This window comes from Artemia sp. Qi Xiang Cuo, chromosome 4 (genome assembly GCF_049724085.1).
Source record: "Artemia sp. Qi Xiang Cuo chromosome 4, ASM4972408v1, whole genome shotgun sequence".
In the NCBI taxonomy this organism is placed as follows: Eukaryota; Metazoa; Arthropoda; class Branchiopoda; order Anostraca; family Artemiidae; genus Artemia; species Artemia sp. Qi Xiang Cuo.
Genome location: NC_142797.1, coordinates 71533380 through 71557276, shown reverse-complemented (window position 1 = coordinate 71557276; position 23897 = coordinate 71533380). Strand labels below are relative to the sequence as shown.

The 23897-nt window shown below is 34.6% G+C and overlaps 1 long non-coding RNA gene across 1 annotated transcript in view; it reads left to right on the top strand.

Annotated features, from left to right (window-relative positions):
- Window positions 1-11791: 11791 nt before the first annotated feature.
- The window catches only part of LOC148953391 (uncharacterized), a 257683-nt gene continuing 245577 nt past the window's right edge, over window positions 11792-23897 (top strand). The window contains exon 1 of the long non-coding RNA XR_016141633.1: window positions 11792-11832. This is a non-coding gene — a long non-coding RNA (uncharacterized LOC148953391). The remainder of the gene's footprint in view (window positions 11833-23897) is intronic.

Here is a 23897-nt window from a genome sequence, read left to right as displayed (position 1 = left end):
CACGTTTTGATTAATCTATACTTTTAATCATACTCATCAATCATTTTGCAATTCTCACATGATGACCAGCTGACCAGTGTTTACAAACATAGCGGATATGTATGGAACATTTTTTCATGTGTTGACACTCTCAACGCCACAATGAAACTGAGAGATCAACAACACAATTTGTCTGAGATAGAGAGAGATGAGTAAATCATCCTTGAATGAAATCGTTCTCATGAAAAAAGTAATAAAATTATAAAATAATTTTTAAAATAATATAAACAAGATCATTTTTACGTGTTTTTATCAATATATAAATAAAATTTGTAAATGCATTTGGACCCAGACGTAGAAGATTCATACAATAGTCTAATGACGGCGAACCAGTTTTCATTATACTGAAAAGCATTCCTCGAGACAATATCTTTCTTTTAATAGACAGCTCTATATAATCTTCATCTAGAATCAAGTGTTTGTCAATAAGCACTAGAGTCCCAATGAGTCGCGCTTTCTAAAAATCTATAAATTTTTTAGAGTACTAAAACTCTCACAACCAACTACAGACTAAAAATAATATTTTCTATTATAAAAAATATAATCTATTCTACTAGATATCGAAAAATAAAATTTATTTAGAATAACTTTTATTGAGCATAATTACAACACTAATATTCACTGATGTATTTTGTTCTCATCAATATATTTCGATAGGACATCTAATGCTGACCGAAGTTTATTTATATGCACAATATTCACTTTTCCAGCAAAACATAGTTGATAATCCTTCTTAAATTTGCTTAATGATATCACTGATCTAGCAAACATATCGTCCCATTTAAGGCATAGTCTACAAATACCGGTTATTTCCACAGCCACATTGGATCCTCGTATGTCAGTGCTGCTGCCGTCTCTATCATTAATATCCAATATTGTAAATGCACCACTCATTTTTCTCTACTAATATCATCTCAAAGAAACTAGTCTCTCTGAATTCAAGTATCTTAATAATATGAAGTGTAATGAAAAAAATTAATTTTATTAAAATTTAAGTGTCTCATAGAACCTCTATAGAACGTGGTTCCTATGACCTCAAGCAACAAGCATAGGAATTCCTATGGCCGTACGCAAATAACATGGAGAGGTACTAAGGAACGTGCGGTACGCAAATAGCATGGTCCTATGGCCGTACGCAAATAGTATGGGAATTCCTAGGGGCGCACGCAAATAGTATGGGAATTCCTAGGGGCCGTACGTAAATTCATTATTAGCAGTCTACTGCTCTTCTATCAACAAGAGTGGAAATCCTGCACAGACAGTCTCAAGCTTATTACCTCCGACTCATTATATATTCATGCCTACAAATATTACGCTACTACGAGGAGGCAAACCATAAGAGGTAAATCAGCTTAAAAAAGGTTTTTCCGCCTAAAAACATTCGACAAGGCGAAATAAGCCTGAAAAAATTACTCATTGACCAGATGCTCATACACATACTGTTTCATTAACAAGGCTATCGCTTCTACAGGATTTATCTTTTTTCAAGTAAGACTAGAGTTGACCGCAAGATCCCGAGTCTTGCAGGTATCCCGAAAAGGTCGAGGCAGCCCTTTGCAGAGGCCGTTGTCCATAGATCTGGATCTTACGCCCTGCCACAATTGTCCTCCTATAGAGGATCCTCCTGCGATGGTCTTCTGCATCACCATGCAATTTAACTCATTACTGGGAGAGGGTTTGCAACTCATTGGACTTGTGGACAAACCAGTGGGCCCTTTTGAGTGTACATTTGAGGGGCCTTCTTCCTCCTCCGCCTGTATTTATGACCCCCGGGCGAGAGTGCCCCAGTTTTATGGACCCCCAGGGACAAGGTCCCCCCTTGGTCCGTGCCTCCTATGGAGGTACCCTACATATCTGTAGAGCGTTCCCCTATAGCCACCTAGGGACACGCTGAATGGCCAGGGGGAGGCCAGGAACATAAAAATGAAATTAATTAAAAAGAACTGAAAAATTTAATACCAAAAATCAAAACAAAATTAAAAGAATAACATTATCTCGTCATCAAAGACAAATTGATCCTTCGTGACCTTACAACTTCATTTATTCTGTACCATGAATGAGTCATTGAAGATCTATAGACGATGCACAAACCCTGTGCATACATTTTGTCCAAGATGTTAAAATCAAAGCTGCATTAATTCAAATACGTTCAGAAATTAAATTTAAAAAAAACAAGTCTTTCTAAAAGAAAGTAAGGAGCGACACCAAAACCCAAAACGACCAGAAACCACCCCGAATACGAAAGGGTCCTAATAAAACTAAAATAGACAAACATAAAATATATAATATACAAAAAAAACTTACATTTACAATTAGCAGTTACCTTCATGAAACCACAAAAGTAACTGGATTTAAAATTCAAAATAACATATGAACTAGATTACCCTATATTATTGGGACATAATTTTATGCAAAGCTTTTGATGCTGCCAGTTGTTTAGGTTGGTTACTTGAAACACAAAGACAACAAACAAGTCTACAAGTCCCTTGGAAATTTTGCAAGACTTTATTTTTGAATGTGGGTTAATTCTAAAACCATTTCATAAATAGGAACAAAATTTATATTACCAGTATCTTTATTAATGGATAAACCCATGAAAATATATGTTTTTTTATTTCTAATGCTCCCGCTGTCCATTGAGAGAAACCTTTATTAGTGGAAATGGCTGTTGCTTTCTTGAACTGTACAGAATGGTACAGATTATAAAAAATATGTTCTGCTAAAGCTGAAGTTAAACTTTCCAAAAGTTTCGTAAATTTTAGAACGTTATCTATTGAGTTCTGGTGGTTAATACAATGTTCCACCAATTGTTGGTGTGTTCGACTGATGTACAGTTTTCTGCAAAGAGCAAAGAATGCTACACACCACTTGCCAAACTGTTGCCTGTCATATTTTTCCCAGAATTTATAGTTACTGAATGGCCAGAATGATTTAAAACAAGTTGCTATATTATGTTTCAATAAAGTCTTTTTAATTTTCTCCCCAAGAATTGGTATGTGAGGCATAGGTGCCGGCAAGGGGCGGGGGTCAAAGTAGGTCTTAGACTTTTACAGTGAGAGAAAGAGGTGATACCCAAACTCTTGTTTGTAGTGATTTTTGTTTGTTTCAAGCTTGATTTGCATATCCTATTTAAGTTTCACTTGTTTCAAGATTTATTTATTCATTTTCATTAATATCTATTACAGCCTATGTTGGTTTACATTGATTGTTTATTTAATTTCCGTTTATTTTAAGCTTCAATTATACTTCAGTAGAAAAATATTTTCTTTCGTTTTAAGCCTGATTTTCATATTCAATTTTAGTCTTACTTGCCTTTAGATCTATTTATTCATTTATATTATTACTTGTTATATGTTTTTTGCTATGATTGTTCATTTAATTTCCGTTTGTTTTGGGTTTCATTTATTCTTTAATAATAATTTCTGGTCGTTTTGAGTTTTAATTTTTTCAGGTATTTGTATCTGCTGAGCTTAAGTTTAAAATGGCCTTTACTTTTCTTTGAAAAAACTTATTTTTCAGAAAGTTTTTTTTTAATTAAATTTTGTTTGTTTTTGATTGCAAAAAGTTTCAAGTTTTTAAAAATTCCTTATTTCAAAATCAAACTTAAAAAAAATATATCAAAAGTTCATCAAAGTATCAAAACTGGTATCAAAGTAACAATATCAAAAAGAAAAAATGGGTTTGTGTCAACCTTGGAGTTTTTATTATCTGATGTTTGAACTATTTTTAATAAAATAGCTATCTCAAAATTTTTATTGGATGGGTTTGGCGAAAAAGGGGCAAGGGGGGGGGGGAGGGTAATTGCCCTTCAGTCTCTTTTGACTCTTTAAAGTGAACTAGAACTTTCTATTTTCAATCAAATGAGCTCTCTCTGAAGTTTATACAAGCATCCCTTCTATAAGAACCATATATACCCCTAGAGTATAACCTATAACGCCTGTCCCTGGGCCCTGGGGGGTTGTGTCGACCCCGGAGTTTTAATATCTGATATTTGAACTATTTTTAACAAAATAGTCACCTCAAATTTTTATCAGATGTTTTTATCCATATGATAAACCCAAAGACGTGAAGGGTGGGAGGGGCTAGTTGCCCTCCTATCTTTTTTTTTTACTCTGAGAAAATGAACTAGAACTTTTAATTTCCATTCAAATGAGCCCTCTTTGAAGTTTATACAAGCATCCCCTTCATAAGAACCATATACAGCTCCAGGACATAGCTTACAATACCTGCCCTCTGGGCCCTGGGGGGTTGTGTTGACACCAGAATTTTTGTTATCTGACCTTTGAACTATTTTAAAAAAATGGCCATCTCAAAATTTGTATTGGATGGGTTTGGGGAAAAAGGGCGTGGGGGGGTCTAGGGGCCCTCCAATCTCTTTTTACTCTCAACTTCAAAATATGTCTATTATAAATAGTTCTTCAAAGTGCATCAACCTGTATAATTGGTCAACTTAACTAGTAAAGAGACTGATGACAAAACTAGCGATATGAATATAGAAGTTCGTTACGTAAGTTAATTCGTAAGTTACGTATATTTATTACTAATAAAAACGTTCGTAAATAAAAGTAAACAGGTTTCGAGAAAATTATTTAACCAAATAAAAGCAAAATTAATATGCAAATTTTGTTTTAATTATTCGTGTACGGTGAGCCAAAATCAAAACCTGCATTAATTCAAAATCGTTCAAAAATTAAATAAAAAAACAAGTTTTTTTTAACTGAAAGTAAGGAACGACGTTAAAACTTAAAACGAACATAAATTATGCGTATATGAAAGGGGCTGTCCCCTCCACAGCGCCTCGCTCTTTACGCTAAAGTTTGACTTTCTCACAACACTTATTTTTTTTAAACAATAAAAAACTTTAGTGTAAAGAGCGAGGCGTTGAGGACGGGACAGCCCCTTTCACATACGGAATAATTTCTGTTCTTTTTAAGTTTTAATGTCGCTCCTTACTTTCATTTAAAAAAAACTTGTTTTTTTTTATTTAATTCAAACTCAAAACGACCAGAAATTACTATTAAAGAATAAATGAAACCCAAACGAACAGAAATTAAATAAACTAACATAGCAAAAACATACAACAAGTAATAATATAAATGAATAAATAGATCTAAAAGCGAGTAATGCTTAGATTGAAAATGAAAATCAAGCTTAAAAGGAAAAAAAAAAGAAATTTCCTATTGAAGTATAAATGAAACAGAAAACGAACAGAAATTGAATAAACAATCAATGCAAACAAACATACCATAGATATTAATGTAAATTAATAAATAAATCTTAAAACGAGTGAAACTTAAATTGAGTATGCAAATTAAGCTTGAAACGAAAAAAATTCACTACAAACAAGAGTTTGGGTATGACCTCCTTCTCTCACTGTAAACTTCTAAAACCTACAGCGTCATTGGCTCTTTACTGAAAATCAATTTTATGATTTTCTTTTTACTTTATATTGAAAATAAACATTAAAATTACAGCAACATTTTGAACTGATAAGGATTCAGCAATTAATATCATTATACATCAAATATTCAGTTTAATTTATTATCTCTTTTTAAAGTTGTTAAAGACGAATAGAGTTTCACTACAAACAAGCTATTGGGTACTTCTTTCTTTCCTAACTGTAAATAAAAACCAAAAGCCTACTGCTTCATTGGTGCTTTACTGAAAACAAATTATATTACAAATATTTTCTTTTCCAGTTCTTACAGCATTGAAAATAAAAATACAATTACAGTTGAACTGATGGATGGACTTTTACAGTGAGAGAAGGAGGATATACCCAAACTCTTGTTTGTAGTGGTTTTTGTTTGTTACAAGCCTGAATTGCAAATTCAATTGAAGTTTCACTCGTTTTTAAATTTATTTATTAATTTACATTAATATCTATTGTATGTTTGTTCGCATTGATTGTTTATTTAATTTCTGTTCATTTTAAGTTTCATTTAAATTTCAATAGGAAACTATTTTTTTTAAATACTTTTTTTAACCCACCCAGACACACAGGCCTAGAGAGTGACAGAGACAAAAGCATATACAAACAAACAGATTTATACATAAAAAGCGTCAAAGACAGGCAGTGGAATAAGCAAACCCCCGCTCAAACATAAATGCAAAGAGAGTAGGAGAGACAAAAACACATACAAATATTTAGATGCACACATACAAACCGACAAAGACATGCAGTGGAACAAGCAAACACCTGCTCAAACATACATGCAAAGAGAGTAAGAGAGACAAAAACGCATACAAACACATAAACTCCGACATACAAACTAACAAAGACATGCACTAGGACAAGCAACCACCTCCAGACACAGGGGATTATAGAGACGAAAAAACATACAAACGCATAGATTCAGACATACAAACCAAGAAAAACAGGCGGTGGGACAAGCAAACACCTGCCCAGACACAAAAGCATAAAGAGTGAGAGACACATACAAATACATAGATTCAGACATACAAACCGTAAAAGACAGGCACTTCAGACATACAGACCAACAAAGACAGACAGTGGGACAAGCAAACAACCGCCCAGACACACAAGCAAAAAGAGTGAGAGACACATACAAATACATATATGCAGACATACAAACCGGAAAAGACAGACACTTCAGACATACAAGCCGAGAAGGACAAACACTGGGACTTGCAAACACCAACCCTGACAAACAGACAAAGAGAGTGTGAAACACTACAAATACATAGATTCGGATATACAAACACAGAAAAACAGGCACGGGGATAAGCAGACACCCGCCCAGACACAAACATAGGCAAAGAGAGTGAGAAACACATACAAATACATAGATTCAGACAGGCACAGGGATAAGCAAACAACCGCCCAGACACAAACATAGGCAAAGACAGTGAGAAACATATACAAATACATAGATTCAGACATACAAACCGAGAAAGACATGCACTTCAAGCATAGGAACCAACAAAGACAGACAGTGGGACAAGCGAACACCCGCCCAGACACACAAGCAAAAAGAGTGAGACACATACAAATACGTATATTCAAACATACAGACCGAGAAAGACATGCACTTTAGATATGCAAACCAACAAAGACAAACACTGGGACTTGCAAACACCAACCCTGACTAAAAGACAAAGAGAGTGAGATACACATACAAATACATAGATTCAGACACACAAATTGAGAAAGACAGGCAGTGGTACAAGCAAACACACGCCCAAACACACAAGCAAAAACAGTGAGAGACACATACAAATACAAAGATTCAGACATACAAACCGAGAAAGACAGGCACTGGGATAAGCAAACACCCGCCCATTAACACAGACAAAGAGAGTGAGAGACAAATACAAATAAATAGATTCGGACATACACACGCGCGGGCACGGCCGTTGCGGCGAGCGGCGATGCAGGTCATGGACTGTGTGTCTAGGGTCAGTGTTTCCATACCCCAGTGCCTGTCTTTCTATGTTTGTATGTCTGAATCAATGCATTTGTTTGTGTTTATTACTCTCTTTACCTATGTGTCTGGGCGGGTGTTTACATATCATAGTGCTATCTTTGTCGGTTTGTATGTCTGAATCTATGTATTTGTATGTGTCTCTCACTCTCTATATCTGTATGTCTGGGCGGGGTACTCGCATGTCGCTGTGCCTGTCTTTGACGGTTTGTATAACTGAATCTATATATTTGTATGTGTTTTTTTTGGTTTCTCTTATTCTCTTTGCGTGTATATCTGGGTGGGTGTTGCTTGTTCCACTGCCTGTCTTTGTCAGTTTGTGTGTCTGAATCTATGTATTTGTATGTGTTTCTCACTCTCTTTGTCTGTGTGTGTCTGGGCGGGTATTTGCTTATCCCACTGGTTGTCTTTCTCGGTTTGTATGTCTGAAGGTCTTGTCTTTCTCTATTTGTATGTCTGAATCTATGTATCTTTATTTGTCTCTCTCACTCTCTTTGTCTGTGTGTCTGGGGGGGTGTTTGCTTATCCCTGTGCCTGTCTTTCTTAGTTTGTATGTCTGAATCTTTGTATTTGTATGTGTCTCTCACTCCTTTTCTTATGTGTTTGGGCGGGGGTTTGCTTTTTCCACTACCTGTATTTCTCGGTTTGTATTTCTTAATCTATATATATGTATGTGTCTCTCACTCTATTTGTTTGTTTGTCAGGGTTGGTTTTTGCAAGTCGTAATGTTGGTATTTGTTGGTTTGTATGTCTGAAGTGCATGTCTTTCTCGGTTTGTATGTTTGAATCTATGTATTTGTATCTCACTCTTTTTGCTTGTGTGCCTGGGTGGGTGTTTGCTTGTCCCACTGTCTGTCTTTGTTGGTATTTATGCCTGAAGTGCATGTCTTTCTCGGTTTTTATGTCTGAATCTATGTATTTGTATGTGTCTCTCACTCTCTTTGACTGTGTGTCTGGGCGGTGTTTGCTTATTTCAGTGCATGCCTTTTCTCGGTTTTTATGTCTGAATCTATGTATTTGTATGTGTTTTTACTCTCTTTGCCTATGTGTGTGTCTGGGGAGGGGTTTGCTTATCCCATGTGACTGTCTTTCTCGGTTTGTATGTCTGAATATATGTATTTGTATGTGTTTCACACTCTCTTTGTCTGTTTGCGAGGGTTGGTGTTTGCAAGTCCCAGTGTTTCTCCTTCTCCGTTTGTATATCTGAAGCCCCTTTCTTTCCCGGTTTGTATGTCTGAATCTATGTATTTGTTTGTGTATCTCACTCTTTTTGCTTGTGTGTCTGGGCGGTTGTTTGCTTGTCCGACAGTCTGTTTTTGTTTGTCTGTATGTCTTAAGTGCTTATCTTTCACGGTCTGTATGTCTGAATCTATGTATTTGTATGTGTCTCTCACTCTTTTGGCTTGTGTCTATGGGCGGGTAATTGCATTTCCAAGTTACTGTTTTTCTTGGTTTGTATGTCTGAATCTATGTGTTTGTATGCGTTTTTCTCTATAATCATATGTGTCTTGACAGGTGGTTGCTTGTCCTAGTGTCTGTCTTTGTCAGTTTGTATGTCGGAGTTTATTGGTTTGTATGTGTTTTTGTCTCTCTTACTCTCTTTGCATGTATGTTTGAGCAGGTGTTTGCTTGTTGCAAACACCTGTCTTTGTCGACAAAGACTGCATGTCTTTGTCGGTTTGTATGTTTGAATCTATATGTTTGTATGTATTTTTGTCTCTCTTACTCTCTTTGTATTTATGTTTGAGCGGGTGTTTGCTTGTTACACTGCCTGTCTTTGACGCTTTGTAAGTATAATCTATTTGTTTGTATATGTTTTTATCTCTGTCACTCTCTAAGCCTGTGTGTCTGGGTGGGTACTTGCCTGTCCCAACGCCTGTCTTTGTCGGTTTGTGTGTCTGAGTTTATGTGTTTGTATGTGTTTTTGTCTCTATCACTCTCTAAGTCTGTGTGTTCGGGTGGGTACTTGCTTGTCCCAAAGTCTGTCTTTGTCAATTTATATGTCAGAATCTATATATTTGTATGGGTTTTTGTCTCTCTTACTCTCAATGCATGTATGTTTGGGCGGGTGTTTGCTTGTTCCACTGCATGCCTTTGTCGGTTTGTATGTATAAATCTATTTGTTTGTATATTTTTTGTGTCTCTCACTCTCTAGGTCTGTGTGTCTGGGTGGGTGCTTGCTTGTCCCAGTGCCTGTCTTTGTCGGTTTGTATGTCTGAATTCATGTGGTTGTATATGTTTTTGTCTCTCTCACTCTCTATGCCTGTGTGTTTGGATGGGTACTCGTACGTCCCAGTGTCTATCTTTGTCACTTTATATGACTGAATCTATATAATTGTATGTGTTTTGTCTCTCTTACTCTTAATGTATGTTTGTCTGAGCGGGTGTTTACTAGTTCCCCTGAAAAATTGTTACTTTTAAGTAAAATTACCTTTCATTGACGGAAAGGTTGGTGCTTTTAGAAAAAAACTATGATATTGTTAAGAAAATACCTATTACTTCTAAGAGAAATTTGACTGTGTTAAGTAAATGATTTTAGGTGCATTATGAGATAGATGTGAAATTAGTACGTCATGTGATTCATTATTCAATTAATGTCGTCTATACAGCCCGATTTGTGAAATTTTTCGGATTTCATGTGATCTAATTTACAGATTTCAACTTGAAAATTTGAGTCACATCTGATTTTGGTAAAGGAATCAATTTCAGAAATTTAAGAAATTCTGGAAATTCTAAGTAAGCAATTCAAATATTAAAAAAATCAAAAAAAAAAATCTTAATGTTTCAAATACTATCCTATGGTTAAGCATGATGTAGGCTATAAATCATAGATGACAATGGAAAGTAAGCTAAAACAGTTTTATTGCTTAAAAATAAATAGAAGAAACATAAAACATTAGGAAAAATATACATAGTTACAAATTACTATTATAAAAAACCCCTCCTTTATTTCTTAAGAAATGTGAAGATTTCCTATAGTGGGACCATGAACTTCTTGTTCTAATATTTTTTTCGTTGCAATCTCTTTCTTGTTTGTCATAGCTCCTTTTCCATGACTAGTGTTGTTATTTTGAAATTTCATAGGGTGGTAATGCTTCCTTTTCCCCCAAAAATTTATTACTTGACCAATCTAGAACTGAGTTCCTCACTATTCTATTTGAATTCATCTCCTTCACATTCATCTCGTTTATTTTAAGGTCTCCTTTCTCTAAATTGTTTGCATTAGACTCATACGAGCTGGTTAAATCGTGATAGTGACCTTGATAGATGATGAGATGAAGTGTTAAGCTTAAAGATGTTTATTTTTTAAATAAACAAATCTCCTCTCTCTCTCTCTCTCTCTCTCTGTTAATCTCTCTCATTATCAAACATTAAAATATTACTAAACCTCTTTAACTACATCGATCTGTTTATCACTTGCCCTATAGGAAGCCATAATCAGATATTTATCATAATACATTTCCTAGAATTATAGATTTTTTAGATCTAGGTTCTTGTCAGAATTCCTTGGCCTATTGCGTAAATCCTTGCTAACGTTCCTAGGACTTGGTCAAATAGACATCTGAAAAGTCTAGGCCAAATCAGATTCATCGAATCCATCTTTACTATGATCTTACCAACATTTTCCTAAAGCCAAGAAATTTCATACTAATATCTACGATTTTAATCTTTTTGGTGGATTGTTTCATTGGAATTGGATTAAAAGGCCTCTCAACAATCTATGGGTATCCTAGAGCTAAACATGATGTATAAGTCGTAGATGAAAATGAAAAGTAAGCTAAGACATGTTTATTGCTTTAAAATATATTCAACAAACAAAAAATACTTGGAAAATATACATATTTACATATTTAAAAAAAAGCTTAATCCATTTGATTGGAGGAGGAGCATGAGTCTAGGTATTTGGATATCTGATGCATTTTTCCATGTCATGTATCTTTTCAGGTACCCATTGAGCAAAATATCTAACTTCATCTACCGGATAATGTACTGAATGCAGGAATTTATCACATTTAAAGTCTTCTAAGTTGAATAATGCTATGTCTTTATCACATTTTTCAAGTAAGAGTTTATCAGTTGGCATGTTTCCTTTAACATAAACAGCTTGCACACCGAAAAACTGCATATTTCCCGAATTTCCTCTTGTACATGTTTTATTTCATAGCCATTTTCATTACAGGGTTTTATGGTTTTATCGTAAAAGCCGTTTCTATTTATCAAATTTAATGTTGGAAGTTATCTTTTTTCTCGTACTTATACATATTGTATCTGACATTCCATTTATAGCTAGGAACTTCACGCCGTTGTTCGTCTAGCAGCAAGAAAGCTGCTTCGAAAATAATGCCAGGTGAGGAATATTTCAGACCAATTTTTTCTGTTTCAATCACACCAAACATTATTATAGCTGAAAAAAGGGCTTAAATTAAATTAATATGTAACGTTGTAATGTTGTTCTGACACTCTAACAAATACAGCACAGTTTCTTAGAATAATTCATTTTAACTTTTAAAAAATGGGGCAGCTGTTGATCCCTCAAATGTGCGAAAATTAGTGATTTAATGCATAAAATAAGCTTGATAGCGTCGACAACTAGTTACAGATTACCATTGGGACGGCTGCATAGTGTCTATGAGCAACACTCGAGTACAAATCTATGTTTCCATTCTCTTTGAGTAATCTTGGGGATATGGATTACCATTTTAAGCCTTCATCTCTTTTAAATAATCAGTTTCAGAAATTTAAAATAATTATTCTCAAGACATCCCACCAAAATAAAAAACAATATGTAACTTTCAATGGAATTAGCATTCCCTGAGACGTATATATCATAGTTGATAAGCAATTAATATTTTAAGCCTTCATGTCTTTTAAATAATCAGTTTCAGAAATTTGGAATAATTATTATCGATGCACCCCGCAAAAAAGAAAAATAATATTTATGTTGTAAAAGATTTACCATTCCCTGAGATTCATATCTCATAGTTGATAAGCCGTTAACACTATGACCCTCTATCTCAGTTAAGTAATGAGACCCAGAACCTTAAAATAGTTTCTCTCAATGCTCTTCCCCAAAATAAAAATAATAATATGTACTTTTTAATAGATTTTCAACTACCTGAGATTTATGCCTCATATTTGATAAGCAATTAATATTTTAAGCTTTCATTTCTTTTCAATAATCAGTTTCAGAAATTTAAAATAATTATTCTCGAGGCATCCCTCCAAAATAAAAAATAATACGTATCTCTTAATGGAGTTAGCATTCCCTGAGATTTATATCTCATAGTTGATAAGCAATTAATATTTTAAGCCTCCATCTAATTTAAATAATCAGTTTCAGAAATTTAAAATAATTATTCTCAAAACATCCCTCCAAAATAAAAAACAATATGTATCTCTTAATGGAGTTAGCATTCCCTGTGATTTATATCACATAGTTGATAAGCAATTAAGATTTTAAGCCTTCAACTCTTTTGAATAATCAGTTTCAGAAATTTAAAATAAATATTCTCAAGGCATCCCTCCAAAATAAAAAATAATATATATCTCTTAATAGAAAAAGCATTCCCCGAGAGTTGTGTCTCATAGTTGATAAGCAATTAATATTTTAAGCCTTTCTCTCTTTTAAATAATCAGTTTTAGAAATTTAAAATAGTTATTCTCAAGACATCCGTCCAAAATAAAAAATTAAATGTATCTCTTAATGGAGTTAGCATTCCCTGAGATTTATATCTCATAGTTGATAAGCAATTAATATTTTAAGCATCCATCTATTTTAAATAATCAGTTTCAGAAATTTAAAATAATTGTTCTCAAGACATCCCTCCAAAATAAAAATAATATGTAACTCTTAATAGAGTTAGCATTCCCTGAGATGCTTTACTTTTTTTGTTTCTACTTTCAATATGGCTACTAAATAAATTTCATTTGCCTTATAGGTAACGCTTGGAGTCTAATTATACAACGTTTGAATGTGAAATCATAACAATAACAGATATTGCATAGCTCGATTTCAATAAAATCCTATTGTTCTAGATAAATTCATTGGAGGTCAAGTGATGTCACCTCATCCGGGTAGTAATCTAGCTCCCTTATCGGCCTACAAATAGGCATATGATCTTGTTTGCCCTGTTTCACTCCCAGGGCGGGCACCCCTTCTTCTACTCATAGTTGAATGGTCCAGTAAATAAGTCTTTATGGATGTCAATCGCTCCAAAGCCCTAAGGGTAGAAAGGGGTCTAAGTGTTATAACGCGGTGTTATTGCTAATGAAAAAAAAATTCAATTTTCGGCGTAGGTTACGCCTAATGATATTTGCCGGCGGCACATCGGTACGAAAGCTCCTGCAAATAGTGTGAAAAATATTCTTGATTATATTAAAAAATTGGTTTCTGAGAAGGAGTCGACTTCAATCTATGTGGTTCTGTTCTGTCCAGGGTTTCTTGTTCTGCGCTTTCTACAAAGATGAATCGTGTGGAAAAACTACCCAAGGTTGTTACCACTAAACTAGATGCTTATGAATTGAATTACCCACAACAGTTAAAACTTACAATTCCCGACTCGCTTGCTACTATAGTAGTGTCATACCTTCTTTCTACTACCCTCTCAGACCCAATAAAACGAAAAGTTGTGTTAGATCAGATAAATGGCCGTGGGTCAGTCACTAGTATCCATCTCGTACGTAACAAACTGATAACCAATATAGATCAGTCAGTTACCGAAAGTTTCCGTTCGTCAGTAATTCCTGTGATTTGTGGCTCTTCTGCGAAAGTCCAAACCAAAAATTTGACGGACTCTAGATGGAAATTCCCAAATATTTTGAATAATCTCAATTCATTTTCTGCTCTCGTGTCTCTGGCACCTCTAAGCTTGGATATCAAGCATAGTAAAACTTGAATTTTCTGATGCAGTGTCAAGAGTCAAAGCGTTCAAATACTGAATAAAAGTAGAATTAAAACACCTAAATGTTTATGATTACAAGGTGATTCCCGTTGTTGTTGAATTAGCTGGCTCCTGTAACAACTCCTGTTATCTTGTTCCATTGTAGCACTGGAATATGCGTGATAGGCTGGTCCCTATGTCTCAAATAGAGACTCTCCTTGCATTTTGTTACCTAAATGTGTAAATTGTGCAGGCAATCATGTTTTGTCTAGCGTTATTGCAATACTAATAAATTTATCTGTCTCAAATCTATTGATGCGAAATTTTTCGCCAGGAAAAGCCACAATAAGTTTATGTTCTTGATTTGTTTTAAATTTCTAATCATTACGTTTCCTCAAACATTAATATTATTTTAATAGAATTCAAATTTTATTATCGCATGAAGTAATTTTTTAATATTTACAAACCCATATGCTCTAAGGTGAAATGTAAATTGGACGATTTGCAATTTGCACAAAAGAACGATAAAAGTCCTTATTGCCTTAATAGATAAAATTTATAGGGGTAAAGCGTAAGCTTTGGATCGTGAAAAATACCAAGGAAATTGATCTTGACAGATTTTCAATCTCCATGATAACTTATCTTCTTTTCTTGTTTCATTATGACTGTGTTCGCACCCTGGCCTATGATAGTTGCATTAGCTGCCTTTGGATTAGTAAAACTGGCCTTTCAACAATACATAACGAACACTTTTTAACGGGTATATCTTGGAAGCGTATGAGAAATTAGTGCACAAAATCTATAAATATAACGAAGTAGGTTAAACATAGCCATAAGTATTTATTTGAAACTTTCATCTTCAATTCTTTTTCAATGACTATTAGAATTATTGTAAACTCTCCTATTTTTTTTTATTATTATTGCTTTATTAGCATAGTTTTTGTCACGATCAATCGATCAATCAATCAGTTAATCATTTCATTAATATAAAAAAAACTATTGCAAACGTCAAGCCGTTACTAGGTCCAAGAAGAATGGCTTGTAGTTTTTCGTTTTTCAACATATTGATCTCTTCGTTACACAACGTAACCTTTTCATTTTTACTTATTCCTAGCCTTAGCGACACAGTCTTCTAAACATTAATTTTCAAAACTATTCTAGCACCCTGAAATCGTAAAACCTCTAAGGGTTCATTCATTTTGCTCACACTTTCATCTAGGATGCTTAAATAATCAGCATAATCAAAGTCCAGGAGAGTTTTTTCTCCTCATTCCATTCCTTGTTCCCCAATTGCCTTTCCTATGCTCCTTATAACAAACATTAACAAAATTATTCATATTAAGTGGGACAGAACACAACCCTGCTTAACTCTTAAAATGATACCAGCTGCTAACCACATTTCCCAGCTTAACAGTACATATCACTAATCACTTTAATGTATTTGTCTGCTACACATGCAAGGATGTGACCTTCATTAAAGCCCTTCTATCAACATAATAGAACCTTTGCTCATAATCTTTAAGACTGAGGACTAAAGGTGTTTAATAACTCTATATCTCAGGCACTTCTCAATTATTAACCAAACAGTGAAAATTTGGTCGACACATTCTCTGCCTTTTCTAAACCCGCTTTGTTCTTCTCTTATAACTTTGTCTTCAGCATCTCTCAGTCTAAAATGCATCATATTGCTAACTAATTTGCTACCTACATAAAGTAGGTTAATGCCTTGATAATTATCACCCTCGCTCTGATCACCTTTCTTATGCATTGGTTTAATTACAGTTTTTCAAAAATCACTAGGTACTTCCCTTTTTTCAAAAATCCTATTCCTAATCTTTATTAACTTATGTCTCACCTTGGAGCACATTTACCACACTATAAGTAGCTGGGGCCTTATTATTTTTGAATCCTTTTAGTACTGTCGCTAATGTTTCCCCACAAACCAATCTTCCCTCAGATCTAAGGCATTACAAATTTTTTCCCTTCTTGCACATCTGTCTCAGTTTAGCACATTCTCAAAATGTTTTACCAATCTCTCTTTAAATCTTTTCTTATCACTAACTGAGGCTCTTTTCCTATTTTCAACTGGGACAAGGCCGGAATGACTACTCCCTCTTTATTTATTAACATGCCAGTAAAATATTTTACTATTATGCCATCTTGCTGTATCCTCCAGACCCTCGCCATTTTTTCCATGGCATCCTTAATTCGTATTTTACTGCTCTCACCACTTATTTACATTCCTCTTGTTTTAATGTAATGTATCACTAATATAATTCTTGTACAAGTCCCTTCTCCTAATCTATTGAAACTATAGCTTTTGACTAATATTCCTAGTGAGCTCCAAACTTCCTTCCCTAAAACACCATTTGAAAATTCACAAATTATTTTCCTAAAATTATTCCATTCATCTGTTATATTGTCAATTGTTGAACTCTTTAGTTTAGTCTCTGGAACGTTTCTCTCAGATTCTCATCCTGGAGGCTATCAACATCATAACTTCCTTTGAGCTAGTTATCCTTTCAGAATTTCAGTGCTTAATTAGCCCGAGACACTACTAAATGGTGATCTTTGCTTTTAACATCAATAACAGCACTCCTATATACCCTTGTATCTTGTGTTGATCGTTCCAGTCTTTGGTTTATATTGATATAATCAATGAATTTTGCTGTCTTGCCATCATGTGAATACCACGTTAACTTATAAGCCATTTTGTGACTAAATACTGTTTTGATTATAACTATATAGCCAATATTGCATGGGTCATACCTAAAAAACTGCTGCAGTCTATAGTCATTACTGTTTTCTTTTCCTAAACCAAATTTACGTAGTCTAGGATACTGTCTGTACCTATTTCTATCGACCTGGGCATTAAAATTCCGCATTAAAAACACCATATTTCTACCTGGGTCCCTGTCAATTTGCTCCTTTAAGTGTAAGTAAAGTTCATCTTAGTGACTACTACAGAGGAGGATCTAGGGGGGAGGGGGACACACGCCCCCTAATATAGTCTAAAGTTGTGTAATTTACCTAATTAACGGAAGTTTGCGTTAATTAAACCGGCTTCTAACGCAAGTTTATTGGATCAACCTATTTTGCGCCCCCCCCCCTCCGTAGAAAAAATCCTGGATCCACCCCTGGACTACTACCTCCCTCAGTCGGTTCTACAGAGGCAAATGCTACTAAAACTGATACCCTTCACTGTTTAGTCACAAAATGAGCGGTTGGTATTCTATTATTAATACCTACCCTGCCTAAACAAGATTTAGAAGCTTCTTTATTCATCATTAGCTCTACTCCCGGTCTAAGTACCTTATTCTTTTGGATTAGGAAATAAATTCTATACTACTTAATTTCATGCTCCCTACACCTGGGATATGAGTTTATGGAATTCCTAAGAAGTCTAGTTCAAATTGTCCGAATTTGTCAGTCAAAATATCGATACGATAGTTATTTTTAACGTCGTAACATTTCAAGTCAAATTTTCATATTCTTTAATCATTGAAATTCTTTAAATATATTTTGGCCTCAGGAAAAGCAATGGTCCCAGATACCCATGCAGGACCGGTACCAACACATCTTCTCAGGTCTACACTGAAGTGCTTAAGCCGGTTTAGAACCGGACAGCAAGTCGTACCTGGGACTTTATGTCAGCATCATAAAATAAGGTTTTCCTATATTTTCGACTTCATTGATGGTGACACTGAGTCCCGTGACTCTAAAGAGACAACGGCAACTTAATGCCAACCAGGTTCATATACAGAACTTTTTTGGGGGGAGGGGATGTTTTTTCGGGGGAGGGGGGCTACAAAATAACTTTAGAAAAACGCAGAAAAGTTTGTTTTTATGCATTTTATTACGTTTCCGCAAGTCAGAGAAACTATTCACAGTGGGGTGGGAGAGGGAGAGTAAAAGCCGTGCATACAGCCCTGCCTATGACATTTGATGTCTCTGCATCTGGATGTGTGGTAGACAGTGGGTCACCATTTGTCATCCCTTTGAAAATAAGACATCAGTTTTCCAATCACTTCCAAGTAAGTTAGAGATTTTGGCTCAATGTTAATTGACTAGGAGGTCTAAGCATCTAAGTTCCTTTGTGATCCCAAGATTGTTATCTCCAGTCGCGATGATAGTATCCTTTTATTAGCAATTTAGCAGTTTTTTCTAGCAGTTTAGTTGTGAAAATATCTAGTAAAAGAAAAGAATTTTTTTATAGTGTACTATCTTCTAGTAATCCTTACTAGATTTAGGCAGAGAATTTTTTTTAATTGTTCCTTTTTTAAAGTAAAAAGAGGAAAGACCAATTTTATAAAAGCCATCCTGAATAAGTGTAGAGCAAAATTGAAACTTTAAACAAACCAAGATTACTACTTTGCAAGACTGCATCTAGGATTTTTGTTCAGGGAAAGATTTTTTTAGTTTTGGGGGATGGTAGGTTTACAAAAAAAAGCTTTGAAAACCCGCCAAAAATATGTTTTTATGTGCTTTTATTACATTTTTCACGTGTTGGAAAAACATTTAAGAGGGGGGGAGGTAGAACCCCCTAGACTACCCCCCACCCCCAGGATACACTCTTGCTGCTTCGTAGTATAAAAAATGAATTTATAAAAATACTCGCTAGAATACCAGAAGGTTTCTTGCACTATACCCTGATAAATGGATAATTCGTGTTGGTTAGGTCTTTTCTTGTAATCTTTATTAGGCTTAAAAAAAATTCTACAGCAACATTAATTATTATTGGTTCCCCTCCCATAGTAGCATTATATTTGTAAGTATTAATATATATTGAGTAGGTGGTAATGGGCTTGAGATATTTTGTGAAGTACTTTAGCTCTTGTTGATGGTAAATAATCTCCAAGAGTTTAAAGCCATGTTTTGACCAAGATAAACCCAAAATTACACAAAGCCTCCATTCTAATGGCATTTTCTGTAAACATGAGGAGATTTGTTAGTCCCTATTCAATTCTTTTCCTGGTACAATTGCTTTTCCTCAAGTAATAAGAGTTTCATTGATTTAAAGAATATGAAATGTGTAACCTGGAGTGTTTAAACATTGAAAACAACTATCATGTCGACATTTTGACTCAAAAAATGAAACGCTCCGAACTGGACTAATTGGGTAAATAATTTCTTAGACAACACTACTTTTCCATTTCCGAAAAATTTAGCAAGAAAACACAGGTTTTAATTTCATGGCAAGAAAAAAGGGTTTTCCAATTAAGCAAGAAAAACAGGTTTTCCATGGAAAAGACAAGGTACCACAAAACGTACAAAAGGGAGCATGCAAAACTCCTTGCTCTTCTGGTAAATTTTATGTAGGAAGAACACAGCAGAATTTAGAAAATAGGCTATAGCAACAAAAAAATGCCATAGATTGCTCGCTAAAACACAATGAAAAACCAGAAACGTTTGAATCAGCTGTAGCAGAACACCTATTTAATTTGCTCATCATAGTGTTTTATTTGATCAGACAAAATTTTAGATACGTCTGTAGGAATTTTACAAAGTTTCAGAGAAATTGTAAAAATAAAAAAGGTTATCTATGGGGGGTATTAATATCAATAGAGATGAAGGGGATTTCAGGAAGAATTCAATTTATAATAGTTTCATTAAGAAGTAGGTTAAATATTCAACCAGTAGGGATTTACAAAATTGTACTGAGACAAATGATAACCTTGCGAACAAAGGTCAGAATGAGGTCAATCTGGGAAAGGTCAACAGACTGCAGCAAAACTAGCAAACAGAAAATCTATTCAATTTATAATTCATGAATTTGTTGATTAACCTGTGAGATTTAGTTAGGGGGGATGGACCTGGGGTTAGTTGACCTTTCTTATTGGTTCAAGTAAATAATGTCTTCACTTTTTATTGATTCCCATTCAAACACTGAATTGTAGCGATAAAAAGAAAATGTGTAGCGATAAAAGAAAATGACTGAGGCAATTGCGGTAATGAAGATTGATCGCGTCAAGTCTAAAATTGTACTTTGAAGATGCGAACTTACACCTTATAAGTTCTCCGATAGCGCCGCTTATAGCGCTAAAGAATGTGCCGTTTAAGGCGTTAAAGGTCGCACCGTTTCCGCCGAGTGAATTTTTCTTAGGTCGAGTGATGGGCTAAGCAAACTATAAAAATGATAAGAAAATCTATGGTTCCGCCGGGTAATTTTACAATCGCATCGTTTGGTTTGAAATCAGATTCCTTCTGGGAACGTACCTTGGAGACATACGAACTAATTACCTGTCGTGTGACTAGATAAAAACATATAAAATAAAATAAACACAGGTAAAAAGCAATAGATTTTATTGAGACTTACATGTTTAGGTGTACAGCAATGGGTCACTTCAAATGACAACAACGGTGACTGAGATAACAACAATGATGGAATTGCAAAGCTTGAACGCCAAAATAATTCTGTCGACAATAATAATAAGAGCACGAAAAACACTTTTCTTCACTATATATCCTAAGTCCTGATCATGTGCAGTTGGAGCTACCTGATCATGGCCTAAGTCCTGATGCGGGCAAAACCCTCCGTCCAATAATCTGTCTTAAATATTTCTGATGATTCAAACGTTCACACGGCTCTTATAATTTAAACTTCCTTAGAAATATTGTGTGTAGCATCTTTTTTATTGCCCACTATCTTAGCGAAATCCAAAGCTGGATAGCGCCGTTCTTTGTCTGAGGCTAACTGCAATTTTTCTCTTTGCTGATTAAGGACTTTTCTTTTTTTTGAAACTAGATTTAAACTTAATTAAAGGAAGTTGGAATTATCTTTAGAAAGAAGGAACTTTATTCTTTGTATTTTAAATATATCATTTTACTCACGGTACATATTACCCTTCCCATTAGATAGTGACGTCCCGTCATTAGGAAGTGCTTGCCTTTGCGATTTCGAAATATTCGCTATTTATGAACTATTTATTCTATAAAATTTTGACTGATATTGTATTATTTTATATTTTTATTTTGGCTTAATCACGAGTGCTAAAAATTGCCACTATTGCTTTTCTTATTTTATTCTACTTATCTATCTAAAATTTATCTACCGGACTAAGATTATTCATGGTTCTAGCCTAGCTACTATACTAAAGATTTTTGTTTCTACAACTAACATTGATTACTTTTACATTTCCAACACGGTTGGGGCTATTCTACCTTTACATAAGATTTTTTTGAGAATTCACCTTTAACAAGTTTTTTTTTGGTTTTCCTGTCTATATGGAACACTTCATTCTATCTACGCTAACTTAAATGAATAGCACGACAACGCTACACATAGTTCTATCTAGACATCTAACACTACATACAAGAACGACTTAAAACACACAAGATTGGGTTTACCATGTTCACAGGTAACATTAGAACACTTTCACTGGGGATGTTTGCTACGCAACATTAATGATAGGATATTGGGATTTTTGAGTTATCAAAGTTATTAAGAAGTAACATATGTAAATTCACAGCTATTTCATCACCTTCGAGTCTCTTTAGCGTACTCAATCCTTCTGTTGCAAATTATGGTCCTTCACTAATTTCGTCTTGGCAAAACTTTTAAAACACTGACGATATGGTTTCTTCATGGTACAGTTCAAGCGCGATTGTGTTGACCCGATAAGCTTTCTCTAATTGTCAACTGGGAAATGATGCTTTCAATTACAGGTATGGGAATATGCTATCAGAGTTCATTCTCACCTGCTTTTTGAAAGTTCATAGGTTGCCTTATCATTAAGGGGTCGAGCACTGGGAGTGCGTTTATTTTCTTCTCAGCATATTATTTTTGGGATATTTTCAGGCACATAGAGAATGTATTCTCGTATAAAATTGTTCATTCGTGTCTCTTATAAAATTTTTAGATCATGGCTTGTGTCGATTCACTTGTGTGGTGATTCTTAGTTTAATCACGGGGGAATTGAGGTTTGGATAGGGAAAAAATCGACATCAATCTATAGTGACTCCTTCAAGATATTGCCTTTAGCTTGTGGGAGGGGCGTATTGTAACTGAGGGGTTCGTCAATATATTTGATTTTCGTTTTTGGGTCCGAGGTTCGGAAACTACTTCGTCATATTTTTGGGATAAAAGAGATGTAAATTTTCCGCGCAGAGGGCACAGAAAAGGCTTCAACGTGTAAGCAAAAAAGTTTTAACGCGTGAGTCTGCGTCATATAAATAATTTTTAGGATCATCCAATATAATAACTATACAGTCAAATGGTTCATGTGTCCAAAAGGATTATCATAGGCGATATTTAGGTACTTATATCTTGCTCTGGTCGAGGGGGTTCTCAGGATTTATGTGATTATATAGTTCGATAATGCATTGGATACTGAGATTCAAATATAATGTTACCTGATACGTAATATGGTTCATGGTCAAGGGAACAACGATCAAAAGGTAACTGTAATTTTCGTAGACGTAGTTGGGATGAAAATTGGCTTGAGTCTATGGTGAGTACTCTTCGTTGGTTGAGGTATGATGAAAATAGATGCTACTAGGTTGTATCTGCGCTGGACTACGCATTGTAATAATCAATTTCCAATATGTCAACCCACTTCCTGTAATAAAAATAACGAGACAGAATCACACGTTCTTTAAAGTAAATACTCATAGTACAAATAAGTCACGCATTGTTTGGGTACATGAATTTTACACTACGACACAGAGTTAAATAAATACACTAATATTAGTACACAAAACTAAATTTGTATCATGTTGATTGAAATATATATGTAAAGTTCCCATTGGGAAATTCAATACATAGAAGTTTCTTCTAAGTTGTCATAGCCTAACTACGATATAAAAGATTAATTCTTTAACTTTAAGTGTGGTCTCTTATTATGCTTTCTAATATACACTACTACATACACTTTATTTTAACTTCTTTCAACACTTAGCTAATTTTAAATTGGATTTAGAATAATTATTTAAACAGAGTTTATGCTAGATGATTAATTTTGAGGTCTAATTTTACAACATATTTCATGCCTGCATTGTTCACGCACGTCCGTGCTGTTTAAGAAACGCATGTTGCAGCGTCATAGCCACACGGTTTTACGTAAACTACACTTACAATGAGGGAACAAGACATAGCAAGGACGAGTGGAGACCTCTATACCCACTCGTTTTCTAGTATCTACCCTTTTTCTTGGCTTAGACGTTCTCATTGGGTTCCTGGATATACCTCTGTATTTCAGTCGTTCCACCGTATTCTTCTTTTGGTTTTCGTCGTTTTGGTCTCTTTATTTTTCCATAGTCTAAAGTCAGTAAGGTCCTTATTGTCAGTAATGTTGCGAATATGAAACATACGGTCAATAGTATGTTCCACCTTAAATCGGCTGAGAACATTCCGTATCTATTATCCACATACGTTAATCTCTGGTCTTCATTTGTAAATAGGGGAATTTGGGAATCTAATGCTTCTCTTATTTTTGTAAGCCTTATTGTCCCTTTATTCTTTTCTATTTTGGACCATATCGAGGTTTTCATTTCCTCGTTTTCTATATTGGGAATAAGGTACGACAGGTTAATT